A 24838-nucleotide genomic window follows, 5' to 3' on the forward strand; every position below is an offset into this window, starting at 1 on the left:
ATCACATACTGGCAGCCTGTTAAAAAAATTATTAGATGACATAACCCACAGGTAAATGAACACGCCACATTTGCCTCTCATAGAATACGATAATGGCAGTCACAAAATTTATTAATGTATGCAGCAAGGCAACTTGGGACATCTTTCAGCCATAAGGCTTTTTGATATATTAAGAATTACAAGGCATTTTTGTGATGAAGTTTCATTTTGGAATCTTAATAGTTCCCCTCTTGCTTTCCTTGTACAAAATATTTACAGTCAAGTTAACTAAGTTACACTGTATTATACCTAGAAGAATGGGGGGTTTTTTAGCTCCGTTTTGCCATTATTTTCTACTGTAAAACAGAATAAACTGTCATAGAAATGACTGTGCATATGATGGTCCCTATTGTGAGAGGACTGGATGAAAGAACTATCAAGTACAGCTGGGCATGTTTGTCAGCCCTATAGACACACAGAGACATTATTAATGATAGTATGTACCTTCAGGGAAATTCATATTTGATTCATCCCTCCTTTCTACCCATTCATAACCAAGAGTGTACAAGTACTCTTTGTACAACGTGACAGGATTTTCTTTTGTAAAGAGATATACAGGGCTGCCATCTTTTTTCCTCCCGACAGGGCTCCCTATGCCTTTATCAACTGCATGACAGGCAGAAGTTGGAAAAGGACTTTTATTCCCCCATCAATATATGTCCATGGTGGGAAAAACAGCATCTGTTAACTTCTGCCTGTTACGCACTGCACCTGGTAATACTCCAAGGAGCCGCATCGGGGGGTGGGGGGGTGGGGGGAGATGTCAATACTAGATTGATACACGAGGAGCCTAATATTTAAGATTGTAAACTTTGAGGTAAGGACATCCATGTAAAGAACCATGAACTGATGTGCTAGGTAAGTAAATAAATATTTCTAATGTTTACATTTTTAATGTAAAAGATGGTTGTGAATTAAGGAGAGCCGTGGTCTTGTGGTTTTGGGAGAATGCACTTAATCTTAAATACAGCCAACTTGTATCTTAAATACAGCCAACTTGTGCATCTCTTTAACCCCATTTGGAGCATTGTTGTGCTGACAGGACTCCCAGACTGTTTTGAGAAGAGTAAAGGCAGAGATAGATTTTGGTTTTTTACCAATATCTCTAAGAAGCTTAATGAAGCAATCATTTTTTTCCATCACTACCAGGATTTATATAGCAGAGTTTAAAAACAAACAAACAAACAAACAAACAGGCACACACCAATGTGTGTTTAAAATGTTAAAACCAACAGCCATCAAAATAATCTAAAACAGTGATCAACAGCAGAAAGACAGCTGAAGCAGTTTAAGGGAGCAGTTTAAGCATTTCTCTGCTGGTGTGGGAAGAGCATTATGCTAGCAGGATGATACTTGTACAGCAATAGAAAGGTTCCCTGACATAGGTGTTCTAGCAAGGCTAGAGTAGTTAATTCCTTGCAAATGTTGTCAATGGGAGGAAATATGATTATCACACCATTTCTTACTTAATTAAAAAAAAATATCTAAGTAGTGTAGAGAAAACTGAAGCAACAGATGATAACAAAAACAAAAGTACAGTGGTACCTTGGGTTACAAACGCTTTGGGTTACAAACACTTCGGGTTACGAACTCCGCTAACCCGGAAGTTGTACCTCAGGTTGGGAACTTTGCCCCAGGATGAGAATGGAAATCACGTGGAGGCCCCATTAGCAAAAGCGTGCCTCAGGTTAAGAAAGGTTTTGGGTTAAGAATGGACCTCTGGAATGAATTAAGTTCGTAACCCGAGGTACCGCTGTACAAAAATACACAGTTACATATAACAATGTTACATTATACAAAGTTACACACACATCTATATCTATATCTCAATTCAATTTCTAAGAAGAGTTCCTGGAAACAGCAGACATCACCCTAATCTCTCATTCTAGACTTGCTTTTTATGAGCAGTCCAAGGGTGGAGGGTACTTCCTTAGGCTCCCCACAGCTGTGTCTCATTCAGATACACTCTCCACACCCAGTTCCATGCAAAGTAGGCTTCTTGAGTTTCCCAGGGCATCCAAAGAATGGAAAGGGCCCCCCCTCCACTCACAGCTCTTTCTTCCCCCTCTGTCTCCTCCTTCTCCTACAAGTGATGGTGTTAATGCAGTTAAACTACCAGCCAGTATTCTGGATATTGTAGATTTGGAAAAGACTCAGAAAAGGCAACGAAATTATCAAGACAATTTGAATAACTTCCCTGTGAGGCAAGGTTAGAACATTGGGGGGTACTTAGTTTAGAGAAAAGGCAAGTAAGAGTGGACATAACAGTTCTGTAAAATTATGTATGGTGTGGAGCATATGGATAGAAAAAGGGTTGTATCCCTCTGTCATAATATTAGAACTTAGGGAATGAAGCTAAACATTGAAATATACTTCACACAGCACATAGTTAAACAACAGAGTTCACTCCCTCCCACTAGATGTGGTGTTGGCCACCAACTTGGATGATAAGGCTATCTGTAACTGCTAGTTGTGATGACTATGTTCTACCTCCACTTTGAATACCAGTTGGTGGAAATCACAGATGTGGAGATTACTGTATTGCTTGCTGCTTGTAGGCTTTCCATGGGTATTTGGTTGGACACTGTGATAACAGAAGTGCTGAACTAAATGAGTGTTTGGCCTGATCCAGCAGGATACTTTTTATATCCTTACCATAGCATTTGAAAATGCAAGAAAAATCCTAATGCACCATAGTTTGTGAATCAATGCTCTAATAATGGGAACAGAAGCAACTGCTAATATTTTGGTTTTGCATTTACAGCACTTCTATTTCTTTTTTTTAAAAAAAAAATTAAGCTGCATAATTTACATTCTGTAAGAAATCATTATCCTGTCATAACAGACTATTCTATTCACATTATCTCTTAATTAACACTGAAACATTTAAAAACCATTAGAATCCATCCTCAAGAGTTCTAGATTATAAGAATTTAAACCCAGCTGTCTTTATATAGCACACACATACTATTTTTATATAAAAATTCCAGCAGAAAAAGAATAAACTGAAGAGATAAATTGAGAAAGCTAGCTCATGAGCAACCTGTACCAATGTCTTTAGCTACTCCTTGAGTAGCTAAGTACTCCCCCATAGTCGCCTTTGACTGGACTTAACCATCCAGGGGTCCTTTACCTTTTTTTACATTACTCCTTGAATTCAAAACTATCCCCCCCCCCTGTTAAAGAATTCAAAATAATTTCCCGTGTTGATCAAGGTCAGTGAAAGGAATAAAGAAGGAATAGATAGAAAGGTGCAATCCAGTTCTAAAGCAATCTGTAATTTTCCTCATTACATTTGCTAATGAAAATAGTCAAAAGTTATTAGCTTCAGAATCAACTCCTGAATTGCATAAAACTTAGTAAATTTTAACAACACAAACAAGATTGTGCCAGCCCCTCATTTCTGAAAGACAGGTTTCTAGTGATTATGAACATTCCAATATATTCAAAACACGTGCAAGCAATATCTGAAAATTACTCTAGTTGTCCAATCAGAAAGCTTCTACATAATGTCAGGGGTGTTGGGGTCTTTTCCGGCCTAAGGATTACATTCCATTCTTTCCAGCTTTCCATGGACCACATGATAGGTGGGGCCAGAACAAAAAGTGGGCATGATCTGAAGGAAAAGTGAGCAGAATGAGGAATGAATCTTAGCTCTGTACAGTAGACTAGTTCTTCACGGTATCACACCCCTCTCTAGCCTCCATCCAGACAAGCAAGAAGTATAACCAGAGTTGAGGGATTTATTTAAGCCAGGCAAAAATACTCAAGAAAGGTACAAAGCAGGCTGGTGAGGAGGTTTGACTCAGGAGGGTGTGTGGTCTGGGGAGGGCCAGCTAGAGAGGGTTGAGGTACCTCATCCTTGCTTTATTCCCTTTACCTATCTGTCCCTCCCTAAAAGTCTCCATTGATTTTCTGTCTTCCAAACTATAACACCAGCTTGGAATAAAGTATGCAAAACTGGAACACATATGCACACTGTTCTTGTCTGCATAATTTATTCTAAGTGAAATCTCAATTGGCTGCAATCTTCATTTTAATTGTGTTCACGTCAAAGTGCAATGTTTTAGTTTAGTATCATAAATTGTATGATTTATTATCCATTTTTATCTTAAAAAGCTAAACATTGCTCAAAGTATGCATAAAGAAGTATGCATTGCTCAAAGTATGCATAAAGAAGAAAAATTGTACAAGGTTTTCATAATGCAACATTTTCAGCATAATTTTTGGCATAGAATTTGGATTTATATGTTGGACAATGATATTTGCCCTTAGCATGCAGTACAAAATTGGTGCACATTACTATTGGGCTATTTATAGTAGGCAATATTCAGTTGCCTTGATAACAAAGGAACACAATCAATCATGAACAATGGTACTTAAATAATGTTCCATCTCCATCATTTACCTGGACAGAAAGTGTCTGACCAGGTTAAAGTGGCAGTTCTCCAGTTTATTTTGAGTATAGTTCAAGCTCACACATTTACCCTTAGACCTACCTTTCTTGCTGGAGCGCCCTGCCCACCTGAATTCCAGTTACTTCAGGATGTTAAATCTCTGTCAGGTTTTTTCTTTGCCTCTAGCTTCCCTTTAGCTCCTGCTGTAGGATTCAGAGAACCATTGAGACAGTGCTAGTGTGAAATATCTCAACTTTTGCTCCCCCGCAAATTAGACTTCCTAGGGATTAGCACAGTGAAGTCATATTATCATATGACATGCAATCAGATTATTTTTAGGAAATCTCCAAATCATTGGCTCTGTCTGGTTACTATGCTCAACTACTTATAAAAACGAGTAACTGTTTTGGTCAAGTCTATAAAGCCTTTCACCCTACATAGATGCACATGAAAAGGAATGTTATTTTTTTCAACCAAGAGTTGGGTAGTGCATGAAGCCATTCCAAAGCAGGAGTGAGCAAGTTATTCCTCACATTCTACATATGCATTTCTAGAGCATGGGTGAAACACCTCAAGAAGGACATGTTATTCCTTGGTGTAAATTTTTGGAGCACTGTACCTAACTTTGGCCACCTCATGAGAAGAGAAGACACCCTGGAAAAGACCCTGATGTTGGGAAAGATTGAGGGCACTAGGAGAAGGGGACGACAGAGGACGAGATGGTTGGACAGTGTTCTCGAAGCTACGAACATGAGTCTGACCAAACTGCGGGAGGCAGTGCAAGACAGGAGTGCCTGGCGTGCTCTGGTCCATGGGGTCACGAAGAGTCGGACACGACTAAACGACTAAACAACAACAACAACACCTAACCCTATGATCAGCAATGCTTCTGTCACAGTGTGTTCCTATACTTTGCATGTCTACCCAGAAGTAAGCCCTGTCAAATTCAGTGACTCTTATTTCCATTGCAGCCACACACACACTCACTCACTCACTCACACACAACCTTCTTCTGGACCTATTCAGAAACTATCACAATATTTTCTCCATATCATTTAAGCAGAAGTATGTTGTTCACAAGCCTCTCTAGAGTAAGGCAACTGAGGTTTGTGACAGAGCATAGTCCTCTAGCCTTTCAATCGAGAATAATCTAGATTCAGCTAGGCTTTAATATCAATTGATTTAAAATGTACACTGCAGTAATCACTCAGATCAACACATTAAATATAACCTTTAGCTTATAGTAGGAAAATTAGGTGCTGTGCTTTACTCACCAGGAGCTTCAGGATTATGTGGGTTATTATCTTCAAATAAAAACAATAGTTCTCTTAATGCAAACAGCAAGCATTAAAAAAAAATCGAACCATTTGTAGCTATAGTTCCCTTGTATTCAAGAGAAAGCGGTAAGTAGTCAACATGCTGGATAATAATATGTGTATTTTTCATTTTCATCTTAGCACAGGCAATTCCAATTTATGTAATAATGAACAGCAAATCACCCACTGTCAAAACCCAGGTTACATTATTTCAGGTTGTCCTATATCAATAGTAATTCTAATAAAAAAAATTTGCTTATGCTATTATAGGTTACTGTGGTCAAAGCAAACATCTAACATGAAGAATGAAACAGAACTACCATTACATATATTAAGATTGAGATTTTTTTGGAGTTAAAAATATGTATTATTTTACAATATATACTGATCAAATTGAAATGTACCATTGTTAATTACATCTTGACTTATCTAGCAATGCCAACTTTTACTCCATTTGCTATAATTAAAGGAATGCAGCTTCTCCAGAACAAAGTTCAGAGCTACATGTGACCTCTCCAAGTAATGACTTTTTACAATACTAGGTTTGACACTTCTCACAACCATCTCTGGCATGGTAGCCAATACCACCAATGCCATACATAGATCCAATCATGTTTAGTCCAAAAACAGAAACACGCCTCTGAATGCATTGACTTTTGAAAACTCAGAGCAGCAAGCCAACCCAACCTGATGAAATCACCCACAAGAATATGTAACCCATTAGCCTCTACTTGACCATCTCTCTGCATACAGGACGGAAAATCTGGACTACAACTCCTGTCAGCTCTAACCATTAACCACGCTGACTGGGCCTGGTGCAAGTTGGAGTCCAGTGATATCTGGAAGTCTATAGGTTTCACATTCCTGACCTAGAAGAATTCATGGGCAACAACAAACACCAATAGGTGCCACAACAGCTGCAGCTTCCAGTGTACATGAAAAGGCATGGTGCTAGTTGAGGATAAACCCAAGGGGAAGTATTTCAATAAAGGAACATAATTAAATATGTACCTGGAACATCTACTTTAACCAGATGGTAGAAGCTTTGCTTTTTCTTAAGAACTCTTGACTTAATTATCAACTTGACCCAAATAGGCAATTACTTTGAATGAAGCCGATTTAATTTCAATGAGACTGAATATACTTAAATCAAATTGTTTTAAAACAGCTTTGTAGATCAGCTCTTGAACCACAATTCTACTGCCACAAGAAGTAGACCAATCTTAAAGACCAACAGATAAGCAGACATCCTGCTGAAGTAGCTGCATCTAAGATGATCAAGAGATGCTAACATCAGTGAGGACACAATCTTCTAAATGCTTGAACATAGTTGCATCTATAAATCTACCCCCCCCCCAAATACCTCCCCCCCCAAAAAAAAAACTTTTTAAAAAGGCATTTGCTTTAAGGTTATAAGACAATACACATCAAGCCTGAAAAAGAATATTTTAATAATGCATTATTCCCCCCAGCAGTCCTCAATGTAGTGTAGGGTTATGTTTTGCAAACACCTTTAAAACTTTGTTTTTGAATATCCCGCTTCACTTTTGGATAAGTGAATACAGCATGTATATTAACGTGAAAGGGTGACAAATAAAGTTTTAGAAGGCAAATAGAAAATTTAACAACAAAATGGGTTTCTTCTGCATTGCCCCTTCTACTACATACTGGTATACTCATCATGTAACAAAAATTAACCCACATTCCTCCCTAATAGTAAATGCCCAACTAAGAGGAACAATAAGCACTCGTTTATAGGAAATTATCAACATGGCTATCAAAGAGCATAATGCAGTAGAAGTTGTACATTCTACTGTCCAATGAAAATCAATGGAAAATTAAAGAACATGATTAAAATCAATAGTATACACAGGCACTAAACTTCACCTTGATCACGCTTTAAAACAGTTACAGTTTTGGAACTGGCTACATTTGATTGTAGTCTTTATTCAAGTGCAGGCCAATTATAAAATCAAACTTTAACTTGTAGTCATAGAAGGTGTTTTTGTGGTGAGGAACTGCCAAAAAGGGACTCTGGAGTTGCACGCACAGTGAATATTACAGATGCCAAATTGTAACAGGTATAACCTGCTGGATGCCATCATTACAGAGCTTATCTGAGCAACAGAACCACCTAAACTCATTCCCAACCATAAACATTTTCATGTGTTTAGTAAAATTAAAATTATTATTTTATTTATGAGTATAATTACTTGAGACTATCTGCAGCAAACTGATACATTTTCCAATTATACCTGTCTAAATTGTAGACAGCCTTTTGTAGCTTCAACAGATACAGCCATGCACTCACAAAGAGATACCTTCCTAACTACAAACCATTTAGTGTTTCACTGTGCATTGCAAAAACAACCCACACACCTACAAATGGGAGCCATTAATACCAAAGAAATACACCTAAGGCAGAAAAAGCAGAACTACATGTTACCAGCAATTTATTATAAACACCTTTTTAAAAGGAAAAAAAAAGATCCATCAATCCTGAACTTTAGCAGCAGGCAAGTCCCCCCTCCCCTTTTGGGGAAAGTATGCAATATAACCTTTTATTTAGCTATGATTAGAGAGTGGTCGTTTATTATAATGCAGAATCTGGTATAGTTTTCCATTGCTCCATCTGCTGGATGTCTGTACAACGCTAACAACTAACTCCCAACACTGAGGGGGCGGGAATCAAACAATTCAGCAGGTGGCTTCAGCAATCTTTGCATACCTCGTGTCCAACTTATTACTAAATATTCACCTAGCATTTTAATATTAAAGAAAAAAGGACTTGACATTTTCTGTAAAAACAGTCTCAGGGAAGCAGAGATTTCAGTTAGCATAATCTGCATAGACAGCACTATAGAGGCGCAAGACACGCAGCCTTTTACTATAACCCAAAGCAAGCAAAATGATCTTTTAAAAATAACACGTCTGTTGGCAAGTAGTTATTTTTTTACACGAGGCGCATCAAAACAAACCTTCAAAAACCGTTACAGGTTTTTAATAAGACGCATTCAAGGCGAAAGTGTGTTTACCTAAAGGCATTTTCTTTCAAATCCTGGATCCATGCAAGCCTGGAAAAAGGAGCCTTTTACTTAAAACTGCAGGATTTTCATCACTTGACTGCTGAGGTGTCAGGCAGTTGAAGGCTTGGGAGGCGAGGGCGGTGAAAGTTAAGGTACAAAATCGCCTCCCCTCCCGGGATCGAGAGGCAGCCAGCAAGGACAAACTTGGCCTCTCCTCCTGCAGCTTCAAAACTTGCTTACCTACACAGCTCAACTCTTTCTACGGAGCAAAATAAGCGACGAGGAAAACCTGACGCCTCGAAGCCCCGTTATTGAAACGAGGCGTCTATATAATCGCGGGCTCGAGCGGCTCCTATAACGGAGGAGGGTCTTGGCTCCTCCTCGAGCCCGAACGCCCTCACCTCGGGCAGTCGCGCCCATCAGGGAAAGCGGGGCGGGGAGGGGGAAGGAGGAGGAGGAGGGAAGGGGGGGAGCTGTCACCGCCATGTGTGAGGCAAAGTTTGACACACAACCGGGAGGGGAGGAGGAGGGAGGCGGGAGGAAAGATAACACCAGCTCTGTTGTCCCGCGCGCCCTTCCAGAACAGGCGAAGCCCGAAAGAGGAGCGTACCTGGGTGTCCTCGGTCCTCAGAGCAGGCAAAGTGACGCCCACCTTCGCGGAATGGCGCCAGCCGGGGCTCCAGAAAAGCAAGCGCTGCGGGAGCCACAACCACCGGGCGCTGGCAGGTGGAGGCTGCCGGCGGCGGCGGCGAGCAACACGTTTGCGTCGAACTTCGCCGCGTCGGTCACGCCGAAGAGCAGCAGCAGCAGCAGCAGCAGCAGCAGCAGCAGCAGCAGCAGCAGCAGCCGCAGCAAAGCCTGGCAGCGTCGCCGTCCGATCCTATGGCTTTGCGCGAGCGCGCCCCCCTCCTCAAAGACGCGGCTCTCCTCGGGCTCGCTTATTGGCGCCAAGATTAGATTTTCCTCTCACACAGACAATTATTTCTCTCGTGCGCCCTCAGTTCCTGCCGCGGCTCTCCCGCCCACCCCAGTCAGTCCCGCCAGCTTGCTCCGTGCTCGCCCGCAGCTTCGGTGCTTGGCATCAGCTGCCCTTCCCCAGGGCGGGGAGGGCGAGGTGGGAAACTGAGGGGTAAGAAAGAAGCGACTGTGGTGGCGGCTGAGGAGCGAAAGGGCTCGGCTGCAAGCGGAGGACGAAGAGCGCGGCTTAGGCTGCTGCAAGAGCAGCAGCTCCTTCCAGGTGCCTGTGAGGGAAGGGCAGCCGCTCTCGCAGCACCCGAGGGCTTAGCGGACAAGGCGAGACACGCGCGCAGTCTGCGGATGGAACCGGCGTGGAGCGAGCGGCTTCTACGGTCTGCCACAGCTTCCCAAGGCTGCTGGTTGCAGCTTCTCTTTTCCCTGCTCCTGCTCCTCCTCCTAGCCGGCAAGCTCCAGGCTGCCGCTGGTCTTTGCGGCTTCCCTCATTAACCTCCTCAGGAGGAGCGCTCCCACCAGAACGCCCTTTAGTCGCGGAGGAGGCGAGTTTGCAATTGTTAATCGAGGGGTTTTAGTGCCGTGTCGGCAGGGGTTCTCTCGCGCTCCTCGCTCCCTCACGTGCCTTAAAGGTACACCACTGTTTCACTCCTCGGCTTGGCGCGGAACGCTCGTGAATGGGGCACATAAACCCCCGTCAGGAGCGGACGGGGAGGGGGCACGTGACCGCGGAGGGGGCTCTCTCTCTCTTTTGGCATGAAGGAGCGCCGCTTGGAGAATGCCAATGAGGAAGGGGGCGGGGCTTAGGAGCCGAGGCCAGCAGGTGTCAATGGAGTCAAGGGGAAAGAGGAACCTGTTCCAAAGGAGCCGGTGGAATGGCAAGGAGAGGAATGAGAAAATGAGGTGGCAATGGGAAGGAAGGACTGATACTCGTGCAAACGGGTCGTGGGCAAGAACGGAGAAGTCTAGGTGGTGGAATGGCACTCCTCTTAGAGTAGTGGGGGCGGGGTGGCAGCGCTGGCAGGCATCTGGTTTTGTTTAAGACAAGAGGCAGGCATAATGAGGGAACTGATGTAGTAATGGGGTAGACCAGATCATTTTAAAGAGTAAGTAGGCTGACAAAAAGATGTATGGGAGGAATGGCAATTGTGATTAAAAGGAAATAGAGTGTAGAACAAGGGGGGGGGAGGAGCAAGTGGGAGTTATTAAGCAGCAAATAGAATGTCCACAGTTGGTAGGCAAGATGGAAGGGGCTATGGAGAAGGGTTGGGGGAAGAGAGAAATGGAGCATACTATGGGGCTAGGAGAATGAAAAGTGGGGGCAGCGGAGTGTCATTTCACATAATCATGAAAGAATGCATAACAGGAAGAGATTCCGGAAGGGACATAGGAGTATGAAAATGTGACATATCAGGTATTAAATGGAATACTAATTTATACAAAGATAAGTATGAAAATAGTCAAATATGACTCGTGATAACTTCCCTAAGAAGAAGCTGAGTTGTAATACAGTGCCTAGTGCCTGGAAGCTGCCTTCCAGGGTTACTGAGAGGAGTAACACAACCCTATCCAATTATACTTCCACCATTGACTTTAGCAGGACTTAATCCCAGGTAACCATGGAAGGTGTTGCAGGCTTACTGAACCAGCTTTCTGTAAAAGAGCTCAGTCCTGAAATTTGTGAAGTAATATAATAACAAATTTCATTTTCCTCATTTCGAAGCAATAATGACCAGCTCTTGGTTATCAAAAACAGCAATGGCTGCAATCCTGAATGCACTTTACTGGGGAGTAAGCCCCTTTGAAAACAATGGGATTCAGTGTGCATGAGTAAAACATACATAGGATTGCATTGTATAACAGTTGCATTGTGGCATGAAGTTTCATGGAACAGAGCCTACTGATAGATGCAAGAAATACAATAATCAGTGGGCAGATAATATATATAACTTTAGAGATATGAAACAGTAGGACCAAAAGACTGAAATGCAAGCCTCTGTGAAATTTCTGTGCAAATGTCACTTCTTATCTTGTATACACCTGGGCTTTGCAAAGAGGTATCACAAACCTAATATTTCCATTTTTTTCTTTGTACCCATATGTATATATTTGCCAAGAAGGCATACCCTCAGAGTGGACACCCAGGAATATTTGAGGCTGGCAGCTCACACTTTAGAAATTAAGCACAAAGAATCTAAAATCAATACATTTCAAAATGTGTTGTATATTAAGAAGGGCGCTAAACACAGTGGACACATTTTAAATGACTTGATTCAGCTTTATGCATATGTGACACAAAACAAATATAATTGGCAATCACCCTCCACACATGGACTTCTCTGGAAAGACACTCTAAGATAACCTTAAAGAAAAAAGAGAGAATAATTACTAGACAAGGACATTCAACAACAACAAAAAAGGCTTCTATAATATGACTAATGTTCATGTCTTCTGTTTCTTTGTTATACTGTAGTGATCCGTGTATACCAAAAATGAAACAAAACGTTAAGGTAAGGGGAAATGGGCTCAAAAAAGAGCTATAGTATACACTGAATAGCATATACTGACTATTTTATACCCAAATTGTCAAACATGAATTTTAAATTTCTAGCACTTGTTCCGATCCTCTTCAACCAGCTGTTGCAAGACTTGCATAAAGGAAAATGAGAAAACTGAAGAAACAGTGCTTGAAGTGAGTCTGGGGATTGAGTCCTCTGGAGGCACTGCAGAAGACAAAAGTCTTCCACATTTGCAGTACCCATTTCTTTGATAGGATTGGCAGAAAAGTGTACTTGGCTTTGGATGGAAGTACAGAATGTGATGCACCCTGAGCTTGTGCTTTCATCTCTCTTCTCCAAGAATAAAGGTGGGTTTATCTTTTTTTTTTCCTAGGAAAGAAGAGGAACAAGGACAAACTGCCTGTGCCTTCTCTGGCTGCAGTTTTTTTCACAGAGTTCATGGGGAGAGGTATATATTATGATAGTGATCTACAGGCACATTCTTCAAAGGTAATTTTATGCTCATTTTTACATGTAATTTTTCTTAAGAATCCATAAGATCGAACTGTGAGCTTCTTCCTCTTCACATTCCCACTTTCGGGTCACTGTATGGTATTTTCTTTCCAATCTGGAGTTCTGGCTGCTAACTGGTATTTGCAAACAAAATTCTAAACCGTGTTGGAAAGTCCTCCCCCCAAAATTATAATGTATAGAATTTGTTTTTCCCCCCCTATTACTTTACAAATGAAGAAAAATCAAATTTAAGGGAAGATGTTAATGCAACTAGACGGTACAACCACTGGCCTATGATATATAGTTACATATGTAGTTTGTTTGCAAGTTGAACTCAAGAGAGATCTATGGCAGTGAATGGTTTGTTAAGGCTTTATGTTTCCTACCTGCTCATGTGAGCCACACAACAAACAGGATTTATTTCACTTCTGATTTGCAAAATGTGAAAATTGACCAGGGAACCATTTGTTGGCTTTTCAGAGCCACTGAAGCCCAGCTGCAGTAGCCTCAGTAAGTCTTACCGAGGCATTTCCTCCCTGCTGGTGCACATCTTTCAGCAACTCAGGAAGAGGGAAAACCCTTACCCTGTTGTTGCTTGAATAAAGATGCAAAAAGAAAGTGAAAAACTGTCACTGTTTTTTCTTAACTTAAATTATATTACCATTATTATCAGTTGAGAAGTAAAAACAAAACAAAAACTGTTTGACTCCCCCCCTCAAGATATACTCAAAATTATTATAGTGGGGGAATGTACTTTTTGTTCTCCTAATTGAGATTAGATAAGGAATCATTGGGACACGGGTGGCGCTGTGGGTTAAACCACAGAACCTAGGGCTTGCCGATCAGAAGAACGGAAGTTCAAATCCCTGCGAGCTCCCGTTGCTCAGTCCCTGCTCCTGCCAACCTAGCAGTTCGAAAGAACGTCAAGTGCAAGTAGATAAATAGGTATTGCTCCAGCCGGAAGGTAAACGGCGTTTCCGTGCGCTGCTCTGGTTCACCAGAAGCGGCTTAGTCATGCGGGCCACAAGGGAGCTGTACACTGGCTCCCTTGGCCAGTAAAGCGAGATGAGCACTGCAACCCCAGTGTCGTCCGCGACTGGACCTAACGGTCAGGGGTCCCTTTACCTTTACCTAAGGAACCATTAGCCCTGTGGGAGAACATTCAGCACATTTAGTACAATGTAACTGCAGCCACTGTTGTAACACTTCCAGACCAAAGGAATGGAATGCACAATGCAGAAACAGTTTTTCACAGCTATATTTTTCTGTTCTTGTGATATCACAGATAAACACTTAACAAATGTTCCTATGGATTAATATTAGTTTGGCAGCAACTGCTGGAGCATTATGAGATGCTGCATGGGAAATGTGAAGAATTATTTTAACCTACTAGCAAGTCAATGGGTTCACATAGATTCACATTTCTCAAAAGAGTACTACAAACTACATGGTTCTCTGCATTAGAACTTTGTAACTCCACTGTAGTCAAATAATAACAAACTGGAAAAGATAAGTGCATGTTTTCTTCTCCATGATAAAGCACATTCTCAAATACAAAAACACATTTTTTTCCAAAGAGCAGATCAATTGTTGGCTTTGTTTTGAAGCATCTATTAAAGAAAGCTTTCCAAATGAAAGCAGTTTATGGTCTTAACATCCTTAGAAATCACTTCTCAAAGGTGATTGCTGTACTTGTCAATCCTCGTGGTCACTGCCACTTAAGTACAAAAACCCCTTTGGATTCAGCCAGTTTTCTTCAGGCATGGAGAAGAACAGTAGGTAACAAAAGTGTGTCACATACTTTTTTAAAACAACAACAACAACCCATTTGTATTGTTTTAACTGGTTTATTTAAATTAGTGAAATGTTCATCTTTGATGCTAATCCTATTAGACTTCAAGGTAAATTAGAGAAGAAAATGTCAGTGAAGTCTTCAAATTCTTATAATTACTGCTTATTGCATACTAACTTGACACCTGCGTTTCCACATACCTTATGAAAGATACACTATAAGAAAGAACACACTTATTATATTTGCTGTAAGACAATACAAACTCTAGGTTACCTCTTCTACATAGAACCAATCACTTCCGGCCAATAAGATAGGAACAAGGATGAACAAGGATGGTCCACTATGCTGGAAGGAGATTTGGACGAGGCAAAGTTGTCCCCCTGGTCAGCTCTGTCTGGGTTGCCTTTTTCACCAGCCAGTGGCAAGGAAGCTTCTGTCACCTCAGTACTCTGGAATGTGCCTGTCCAAACTGCAGGTGGTGGAAGCAGTATACCAAATCAATCTTGTCCCGTTCATTTCACTGCCCAGGGAGTCAGCATAGCAAAAACACAAGACATACCAGCCTTCCCCCTGCTGGTGTTAAAATATATTTACTAGAGGCATAAAAGAAGATGTATACAGAACCATTTTTCCCGTTAGGGTTGCAACACGATGGAAACTTATTTGGGACTAAGCACCATTGAATGCTGTGGGAATTCCACATGAATAAGTATGGGGTTGGGCTGCATGCAAGAGGCACAGAAGGAAGAAGAACAGGCTTTTCTAAAGGAGAAAGGAAAGTGGATAAGGAAGGTTAACTTCTCATGAAACAAACATGGAGCACTTGTAAGATTTTGTAGGGAAACTGCATTTGCAAATAACACTAAGCCATGTTTTATTTTCACCATGGAACAAATCGAGAGGCATGGAAACATAATAAGAGTCTTGTTAGATCAGGTCAAAGGCCTATCTAGTCTGTCCTTCTATTCTCAAAGTAGCCAACCAGATGCCTCTCAGAAGCCCACAAGCAGGACAAGAGCACAACTTCTTCTCTACATCAAGTTGCATTTAGAAGCATGGCATCTCCAATACTGGAGGCAGGGTACAACCATCATGTCTAATAGCTGTTGATAACCTTATAATCCAAGGATATTTTTTCTAAATCCCTTTTAAAGCCATCCAAGTTGGTGGCTATTTAGTCCTCTCTTGAGGGAGTTAAGTTCCTTATTTTAATTATGTGCTGTATGAAGAAGTAGTTCCTTTAATCTGGCCTACATTTTCCCATGCTCTGCTTCACTGGATCATCCCAAGTTCTACTTTCATGAAAGAGGGACAAACACTCCACTTTTTCCGCAACATGCATACTTTTATACACCTCTATGGCGTTCTCTCCCCACCCACCTTACTTGCCTTTCCCTCCCTAAACTTAAAAAGCACAAAATGCTGTAACCTTTTGGGAGTTCCTTCATACATATTTTGATTGCTCTTTTCTTATCCTTTTCCAGCTCTACAATATTCATTTTGAGATGCGACAATGAGAATGGGACACACTTTTCCAAGCGTGGTCACACATAGATTTGTATAGCAGCATTATGATTTCGACAGTTTCATTTCATTTCCATGCCAATTGCTTCCTCGTTAATTGCAACCCCATTAACCTAGAAAATCGTGGGAGTTTTGCACTGTTATTTTCCTGCAGTTTGCATGGATCAGAGCATGCAGTAATAATTGGGGTAGTATTCTAGCAAACAGTTCTTTCCTACCATTTTCTTGGGTGATTAATGGGAGATCCAAAGCATGCAGGTGCATAAAGGGTCATAACATGTTCAATTGTGTAGGATCACACCCACTTACATGAATGAAATTCAGTGTAACATAGTGGTATATCATTAGAAAAAGCCACAGTTCCATAATGCAACAATGTGGTATGTCATTGTAGTGGGTGAAACTTAATTTACCTTGATGGCACTTTCCCTGATTTGCAGTATACATTCACTATAAGAGCTTTGACCCTCTTCCTTTTCCTTTTCAACTTTTTACCATTCCCCTCATTTTGATAAAGTATCATCTTTGAAAGTCAAATGTGATTGTGTTGAATTTCCTTGACAATTGTTCACTTACATGTATGTTGAATTTGTTAGCACAGTGGTATTTGATAGCACTGTTTCTGTTCATTCAACAAAACTTATATCTCACACTAGGTCCTGGACACACTAAGTCCAGGGTCCCCTCACTTTGGATTGCTTCCAGTACTTTTCACAGCACCACAAGTATGAAAGGTGAGTTCATTTTGTATTTTAGTCTCCCCACCCCTTCGCCCCCTGCCTATATCGGCTTGCTCTATAAATTGGTCAGATATTGTTCATTTTAATCACCTGAAATCCTTACTGAATTCAATGAATTCAACCTCTTTCCTCGGTAAAGCAACTGTATATATTTTTTTTCCTCCTGGGAGTGTTGAGAAATTAGGGTTAAGAACACAAAGAGGCAAGAGCAGGTGACTGGAGCAAAGAAAAATGGAAAGAGTCACAAAGGACCAAAAAGAAAAAGAATAACAGAAGAAAAGATGAAGAGAGTCAAAGCCAGGCTAAGTAAGGATCTGCTGGTTTCAAAATGCTGTGAATTGCTTTATTGAGTTGCTTGTAGTTGCCTCCTTCATTTTTTATTCATTTTTCAGTTCTTCTGTACTTAATAACCATATATTAAAATTCCAACATTAATTATTTTTAAGACTGAAACATCAAATAGAAAGGGTAAAAGAACTCTCTGAAATGTACCTTTATATTAGGTTTCTGTAGACTGAAGCATTTTGTATTTTTTTTAAAAGAGCGTTTTCTGCACCTGCCTCTATGTTACAATTATCCTTCCCCTTTCTGCTTTGAAAGATTCATGGTTTCCGTAGCCTTCTGCATATTTTGTTAACCAACACTTAAAGCACTCGTTCTCATCCCTACTTACAGTATGATGTTTAAACCTCATACCCTACGAGTGTGTGATTCTATAGAGCCATTCCAGGAATGAAGTAATCAAATATGGTTATATCCCATCTTTATATGAATGGGGTTTTATTACAGAGGTGACGAACCCAAAATTTAGCCACTGTATTGGGTCGTGTATGGAAGCAGGTACAAATTGCAGATAGCACAGTAAAGTCAGGTATTTTTGTATCCTTGCAGCGTCATTTTTTTTATCTGAAGAACCCTGCCACTCACACCTTGCTTACGGTATTTCAGCAACCAGGCAAGGAAGAAATATGCGAAGGAAAAGCATACCCACCAAACTCAGAAGGAGGTGAGTTTTCTGGAGTAATCTCTGGACCTAAAGAAGGAAACAGCACTGCCATACTAAAATAATAATAATACAGGGCTCATGAGAACATCAGAAGAGGCACCAGTGGTCCAGCATCCTGTTCTCACAGTGATCAATGACATGTGGCATGCCCACAAGCAGAACCTGAGTGCAAAAATACACTGTCACATGTGATTCCCAGCAACTGGTATTCAGAGGCATACTATTTCTGACAGTGGAAGTACAACATAGGCATTGTGGCTAGTAACCGCTGTTGGACAGCCTTGACAATCAAATGTATATGTATTTTATGTCTTATATTTTGTTTTCTATTTTTTATTGTAGCTTGTCCAGAGAACTATGCCTTTAACCGTGCTGTATTACTGCTTTTGTAAGGAAAGATGATGTTTATGTCAGCCTTGTTGTGGTAGATTGCGGTTGAGGCTTTGCTTAGCAGGGTTTATGTATTGCAAAGGATTAATGGGCAGTCAGTGGGAGAAGTGTATAGTGGAAACACAGAGGTTTCAATCCCAACGAGGAGAAAGAAATGCCTTTCCTTCTTGAAAAGGCAAAACACCTCACTACAGGCTTCTCTGCATCCTCTGCTTCACTACACAGTTAATTCTGCTACTGCCTGGCAGTATTGTTACACATATAATTACAGCCATGCTAAAACTGACCTGTAGACTGCCAGCTCTTAGCAATTTATATTGTAACAAAAATTGATCCATTTAATTATTGCTTTCATTTCTGTGTTTTTATCCAGCTCTTAATATAAAAAAACCTTATTTCCATTCCACATGATTGACAACCCAATCTTAAACTTATTTCCGGATGTCATTTAGCAGGAAATTTTGTTATTATGTTGGCTTATTATTTATGGTCGTCTTCAGGGTTTTTTTTTTTAACTATGCAAGAATATGTAAAAGTGTATTTTTAAAAGTCTTCGAAGGATCCGACAAAATTACATCTGTAAAATATTTGAATAATTAAATATATTTTCCAACAGGCATTATGTCCTGGTGCCATATCATCTGCTCCTGAAATTTATTCTTTATTGGGCTTTAACAGCAAATATCCCGCACTGAAAATAGGGCAGGTAATGCACTTTTTATCAGCATCATCCCTCTTTAAAACTGGGAGAGCACCATTGCATAAGAAATGCAGAAGGAATGAAAGGGCGGGGATATATTTGCTGAAGCCCAGAGTATTTCTTTTTTTTTAAAAAAAATACATTTTATTCCAATTTTCCAAATTCAACAAATTAACAAAACCAATCTTTTATACAAAATCTTATATTCACATCTTTTACCTTGCTCCGCCGAGCTATGACTTCCCCCCCTCCTTTCATGCGGGTTTCTTGTTAATTCCCTTTTTTTGCAGTTCCTTTTTTGACATATTGGTCAATTCGTAAGGTTTATTTTAATCCTGCGAGAGTTTTTAATGATCTACAGTTTTTCTCCATATAGTCCACATATTTACTCCAGTCCTTTTGAAACCTTGTCTCCCCCTGGTCACGAATCTTGCATGTCAATCTAGCAAGTTCAGCATAGTCCATCATTTTTATCTGCCACTCCACAATTGTAGGTAATTCCTGTAATTTCCATTTTTGGGCTAACAAAGTCCTAGCCACGGTTGTTGCATACATAAACAGTGTTTGATCTTCTTTTCTAATCTCTCCTCCCATTATTCCTAACAAAAATGCTTCTGGTTTTTTTGGAAAAGTATATCTAAACATCTTTTTCAATTCGTTATATAAACTTTCCCAAAATCTTTTAACTTTTTCGCATGTCCACCACATATGATAAAATTCACCATCTTTCTCTTTACATTTCCAGCAACTTTTGTCACTCATTCTATACATTTTAGCTAATTTAACTGGAGTTAAATACCATCTGTACATCATCTTATATACATTTTCTTTCAAGGCAGTACATGCTGTAAATCTTAAAGTTTGATTCCATAATTTCAACCACGCATCATATTCAATATTATGCCCCAAATCTTTTGCCCATTTAATCATCACTTCTTTTGTCAACTCATCTGAAGCCCAGAGTATTTCAATTCAAACCTTAGTCTTCACAGTAAGCCATTTTTGGTACCTAAGAGCTAAGGCCAATAGAATTCAAGGGCAGGAACATTAATCAGCAGCACTTCCTCCCCCTGGAGCTGGTAGAACAAAGCTATTTGAGCTTGCTGGTTAGTCATCTCCTCCATGTGTGGCTGATGTGAGTCATAGGACTGAACAGAGCAGGGAAGACCTTGGTGGATTCAGCAGCTGGTTGTACCAATATAGGGATCCTGTCCATAGTTTGGCATTGCTTGTCCAACATTTTAGTTGAAGAGCTGGACCTTCCCCCATTTCTATAAAGGTAGGTGTGTACGTGATTCCATCTTGTAGGACTGTAGCCATGGGCATCTGAAGAAAGAAAGCTTAGGTTTACAGACAAATAATGACTTGCCGATATGGAGGTTCATAAATTTAGAACTTTTAAAGAACATAGAAAATAAATATAATAACTTCTAGAGGACTCTAGAATTCATTTATAAAATCCTAACAATTGCCATCTATTGCACAATAGCCAGAGGCTTTGAGGGAATTCAGAGGAATGTTCTAATCTGTATTGCAATGTATTTCATTGGAGAAGTCTGAAATAACTTGCTATAACCCTGGATTTATTTCAGTGTTGTTTTTGTGTGGCTATTTGGTAACCGAAATACATACAGCAGAGTATCACATCTTATCTCCTTCAGATCCCCTGTCAGATATTTTATTTATTTTCTCTTAGCAGCTTAAATTATCTCCAACAATATTGTCTTAACTTGTGCTGCTCTCTACCTATTTTACCTGAAGTCATAATGCTTCATCTGAGACATCCACATTTGTTTCTACAGCAACCATTGTGATAAGAGAGAATAGATACTTCAAAAGTGAAGAAAGAGGCATGAAAACCTAACCTGCTAAGCAAATTCCCTGCTTCCACACAATAAGAGAAACACAATATATTGAAAAGAAGAGTTGTGACATAAGATTGGAACTCCAGATTTTTTAAACCTCATGACGAGCTATCAATGCTATTTCCTGATAAAATATTAAAGCCTAATAGTTTGGTATATATTTCACTAGTTCATTCATTACTGATATTGCCTGTGATCCAATGGACCATATACTGTACTTAATTCCATACATATGGAACATTATCTGAAGCTTCCCTTTGGAATATAGCTGCCTTCGCTGTCCAAGAAGCTGCTCCTAAAATGTGGGTTCACTTTGAGAACAGCATCCAGCATGAGGCCAAAAATGTTGACCTTCTCCAAAAACATGTCAGCTGTTGTGCAGATATGAGGAACACCATGGTTAAGCACTGCATGTGTATGAAGAGCTATTAGATCTGTGTGGCTGCCCTTTGTGGTGACCCACTGAACTGCAGCCTGTCAGTGAACAGTGCTTTCCACCCATGCTGACCATTGGATCCTTCTAGGCAGGAAAGAGTATTAAAGAGTTGTTTCTCCAAATGAAATTTGCTTGAGCAACAAAGTCTTCCTAGGCACTGGTATCTTCACTATTATTTGGTCCCAACTTCTGGTTTGTTCCTTTATCATACTTCTTGATTTGTCCTTCATTTAATATTTAAGAACATGAAAGGTAGATCAAGGCAGATAACAAAGGCAAAACAATAACTTAACACCTGAAAATATAAATTATAAGCTAACTAAAGCAATTGCAGAAATTTAATAAATACAACAGCAAAATCATGAAAACCAAAACAATAATTTACAACCTGAAATTCAATTTATGTTTCACTCTTCTTTATTTGGAGCCTCACTTTGTGTTCACATGTCATGTTTCATGGCTGCATTTATTATGGCTATGAGCCTCAAAAGCCAGTGTTCCAGGCCTCCCTAGGTTTCTGAGAAGGCTTGGGTTCACAGCGTTCTGTGAATGAGACAGAAAAGAGAGATAGAACTGAGTGTCTTCTGTGTATTGGTGACAGAACCCCAAACCCAGAATGTCCTACCCAAACAACTTTATGTAGATAAACAGCATGGGGCTGTGACAAAAGACCCTTGCCTCCATCTTATTTATTCTACCTCTCACTTATTGCAAAAACTAACAGGGATGGTCTGGGATAAACCGAGCCTCTCCCCTATTGCTACCCTTAGCCTTTCTGTATTCCTTCATGCACTCGAGGGTTTTATTCTATTTGCTCTTCTTTTATACAAAAGAGAGAGCTCTTCCAGCACAACTGTGGCCAGGTACCTGTTAAAGTTCAGGGCTGTATCTGAGACTATCCCTTGTGTCCACATGATAAGGAGTTCTGCCTCTAAGAATCCCTTTCTGTAAAAGCTTGCCCCTTCCCTGAGGTAACTTTATGACACCCTGGGTCTGTCTGCCTGGCTCGCCCTCTTGGTGCACCCCAAAGATACACACTAACAGTTCCACTCTTCAAGGAAATGTTGTCTTTTTAATGGGTGTCCTCATGAATGAGTTTCATGTACCTTGGCTGGAAAATAACACAGATGATTTTCTGATTGGCACTTTAACACTGGAAATTTTATTTCTCAAGAACGTAATGGTTGCTTTAAGGTATTCCTGTTGTGCAAGCTTAGTTTCAATGGTAATATCCTTGTTACTCATGTACTAACTAGATAACCTAACAACTACCTAACCTAAACCTACTCTCCTAGATCTTCTTTACAACCACCCTCACACTCCCACTTCCCCAGCACCCTCTCAACTGACAAAACGGCTGTCCCTTCTCTTTAAACATTCAACCATTCCCCTCCCCTCCTGGAATGCCCAGTCAGTCAACATGGAGTCTGATGGGAGACCTTGATGGGTCAGGTTGATAAAACTAAGCAAACAGCGTATAAACGTCACAGTGGCCATACTGGTCCTTAGGGACAGCATAGGGACAGCATATTCCAAGGCATGGAATAGAGCCGCCCACCCCAAATTGGTAACGCTATGGCCCCCAGTTCTATTACATCAGTCCCACTCCTTGCCTTCTAGTTTGTTGTTTGATCTGAAGGGTCCTGACTACTGACTCACCTCAGTCTGTTTGCACATACTCTTTTCTCTTCCTCCAGCTCACAGCTGAGAAGATGATTTTGGAAGCTTTGCCCTTTGTGGTTAAGTAAACCCCATGGCACCTGAACTGCGGATTACAGTTTAATACTAAACTATGGTTAGTTTCAACATACCAGCCATAGTCCGTGGCTTGCTGTTGGATTGTTTTTCTAGAGAAGAAAATGCAGGTACTACCTTGATCATAGGCAGGTTGGGCTACTGTTCTTTTATTTGATCTTCATGTGATTTCAGTTCAGAGTGCTGGTTTTCTCCTCTAAAGGCAAACATGATTTGGGAACATGGGAACTAGCTGCTGCTACATGATCCTACCTTCCTCTTAGGGTCTGCTTCACATCCTGCTACTCTTTACGTGTAGCTGGTGGGAATGCTGCAGAATCAAGCCACAAATAGCCCTTTCTGTTAAAGGCCACATACAAAATTTCTATTTTTTTCTGCTTTAAAAATTAAAGTTCCTGAAGATAGACTCTGCTGTCAAAGAATCTGCTTCTCTGTAAAGATTTGAGAGGTAATACAGAGTTAACAAACGACAATACAACCTTTTGAACATGGACTTTGAAAAGTTATATTCAACAAATTGGTTAGCTGACGTCTTTGAAGAAAAATAGCCTCTCACATTTTATGTGTTCCAGTATTGTTTAATATGCTATACATTGCTCATTCTTAGTCACAGTTCTGAAAAAAGAAAATACAGTAGTGCAATATTAAATGATTTCTGCTAAATTTTATTCCACCAAATTTTATTTTGGACACTGTCATTAGTGTTCTGGAGCAGGATTTTGTTGTTATTTTTGTTTAGGTTATTTTTGCACCTTGTAACCTTTCTTATAACCTTGGGCCTAAATAAGCTCATTAAAAATTAAATTGCTTATTATACCCTAGCATCAATTTGCACTTTGATCAAAAAGCACAATAGCTTTCTTGAGTAGATTTACCTATGAAATATTCTGGGTAATGAGAAGAGATGAGACAAGTTTAACCATTTCAATGCCAAAGCAAAAACTACAGAAATATAAAGGAAACAATTGAATCTCTATGGAATAAATACTGTAGCACTAGACATGTAAAAATGGACTTTAATTTAAATAGGAGGTGCTTAATTCATATTTCTTTGCATGTTAATAGCTACTGTTTCCCCATAAATTTTTTTTAAAAATGCATCATGTACTTTATATTTTTGATCTGAACAATGAAATTAGTTTCATGTAATAAACAGCTTGTGTTATTATTTGACTGTTTTTCATACCTGTCTTTTAGTTGTTACCCAATATGTCCATGTGTATAGGTTCTACAATATTTTGGGCAAGCAATATTCATATATCTTGTGGCAATATTAGCAGAAAAGTAAAATGCTTATATCTTAGGTGACAGCTTGTTGACATTCACGCAGTGAAAGTCTGCACATGTCTACTCAAAAGTAAATCATATTTTTTTCCAATGGGATTTCCCCCCCCCCCCCAGGTAAGGGTATATATAGGATTTAAGGCATAGGCAGCAATTCTGTGCACACTTACTTTGGAATAAGCACCATAAGCACAATGGACTTAATATCTGAATAAACATGTGTAAGATTACATTGCCATGTATTATTCTAGTTTAATTAGATCTGCTATACTAGTCAGAACACTGCTATTCCTGTCTTCCTCAAAAAAATGTTGGTCTTACCTCATTCTTTCTTGCTTTACATGAAACATTTCAGATGTTTTGCTCAAGCCAGGCATTCAGAATCTGGTGACACTGTTCAGAAAATGTGGGGCTACCAATTCAACAACAAAATCATTACCTCAGCAAAACTTCCAAATGGGTTATAATATTCCTACTTTTCAAAAGTCTGTTCTCAAAGTATATATGCTCCACTCATACATTACACATAGAAACCCCATGCATTCATAACTTACAATAGAGAACAACTGGCATTTGTCAAGGCAAGCC

At 40.0% G+C, this 24838-nt stretch overlaps 1 protein-coding gene and 1 long non-coding RNA gene across 8 annotated transcripts in view; one reads left to right on the forward strand and one right to left on the reverse strand.

Moving 5' to 3' along the window:
• TENM3 (teneurin transmembrane protein 3) overlaps positions 1-10294 on the reverse strand; it is a 1254397-nt gene extending 1244103 nt beyond the window's left edge. For all 5 annotated transcript variants that reach the window (XM_088659538.1, XM_088659546.1, XM_088659521.1 and 2 more), the window contains exon 1: positions 9389-10294. The gene's annotated coding sequence lies outside the window, so the exon portion shown is untranslated. The remainder of the gene's footprint in view (positions 1-9388) is intronic.
• On the forward strand, positions 9999-24134 carry LOC148687311 (uncharacterized). Of its 3 annotated transcripts, none has more exons than XR_015947446.1 (6): positions 9999-10127; positions 12221-12257; positions 12640-12755; positions 16035-16808; positions 16985-17120; positions 17763-18847. It is a non-coding gene; the product is annotated as an uncharacterized LOC148687311 (long non-coding RNA). The 3 variants fall into 3 exon arrangements; XR_015947449.1 differs by lacking the exon at positions 9999-10127 and adding an exon at positions 22909-24134 and having other exon boundaries at positions 12126-12257; positions 17763-17820; XR_015947447.1 differs by lacking the exon at positions 9999-10127 and having other exon boundaries at positions 11187-12257; positions 16731-16808.
• The last annotated feature ends 704 nt before the right edge of the window (positions 24135-24838 follow it).

The sequence above is a fragment of the Zootoca vivipara genome, chromosome Z1, assembly GCF_965207765.1.
Source record: "Zootoca vivipara chromosome Z1, rZooViv2.hap1.1, whole genome shotgun sequence".
In the NCBI taxonomy this organism is placed as follows: Eukaryota; Metazoa; Chordata; class Lepidosauria; order Squamata; family Lacertidae; genus Zootoca; species Zootoca vivipara.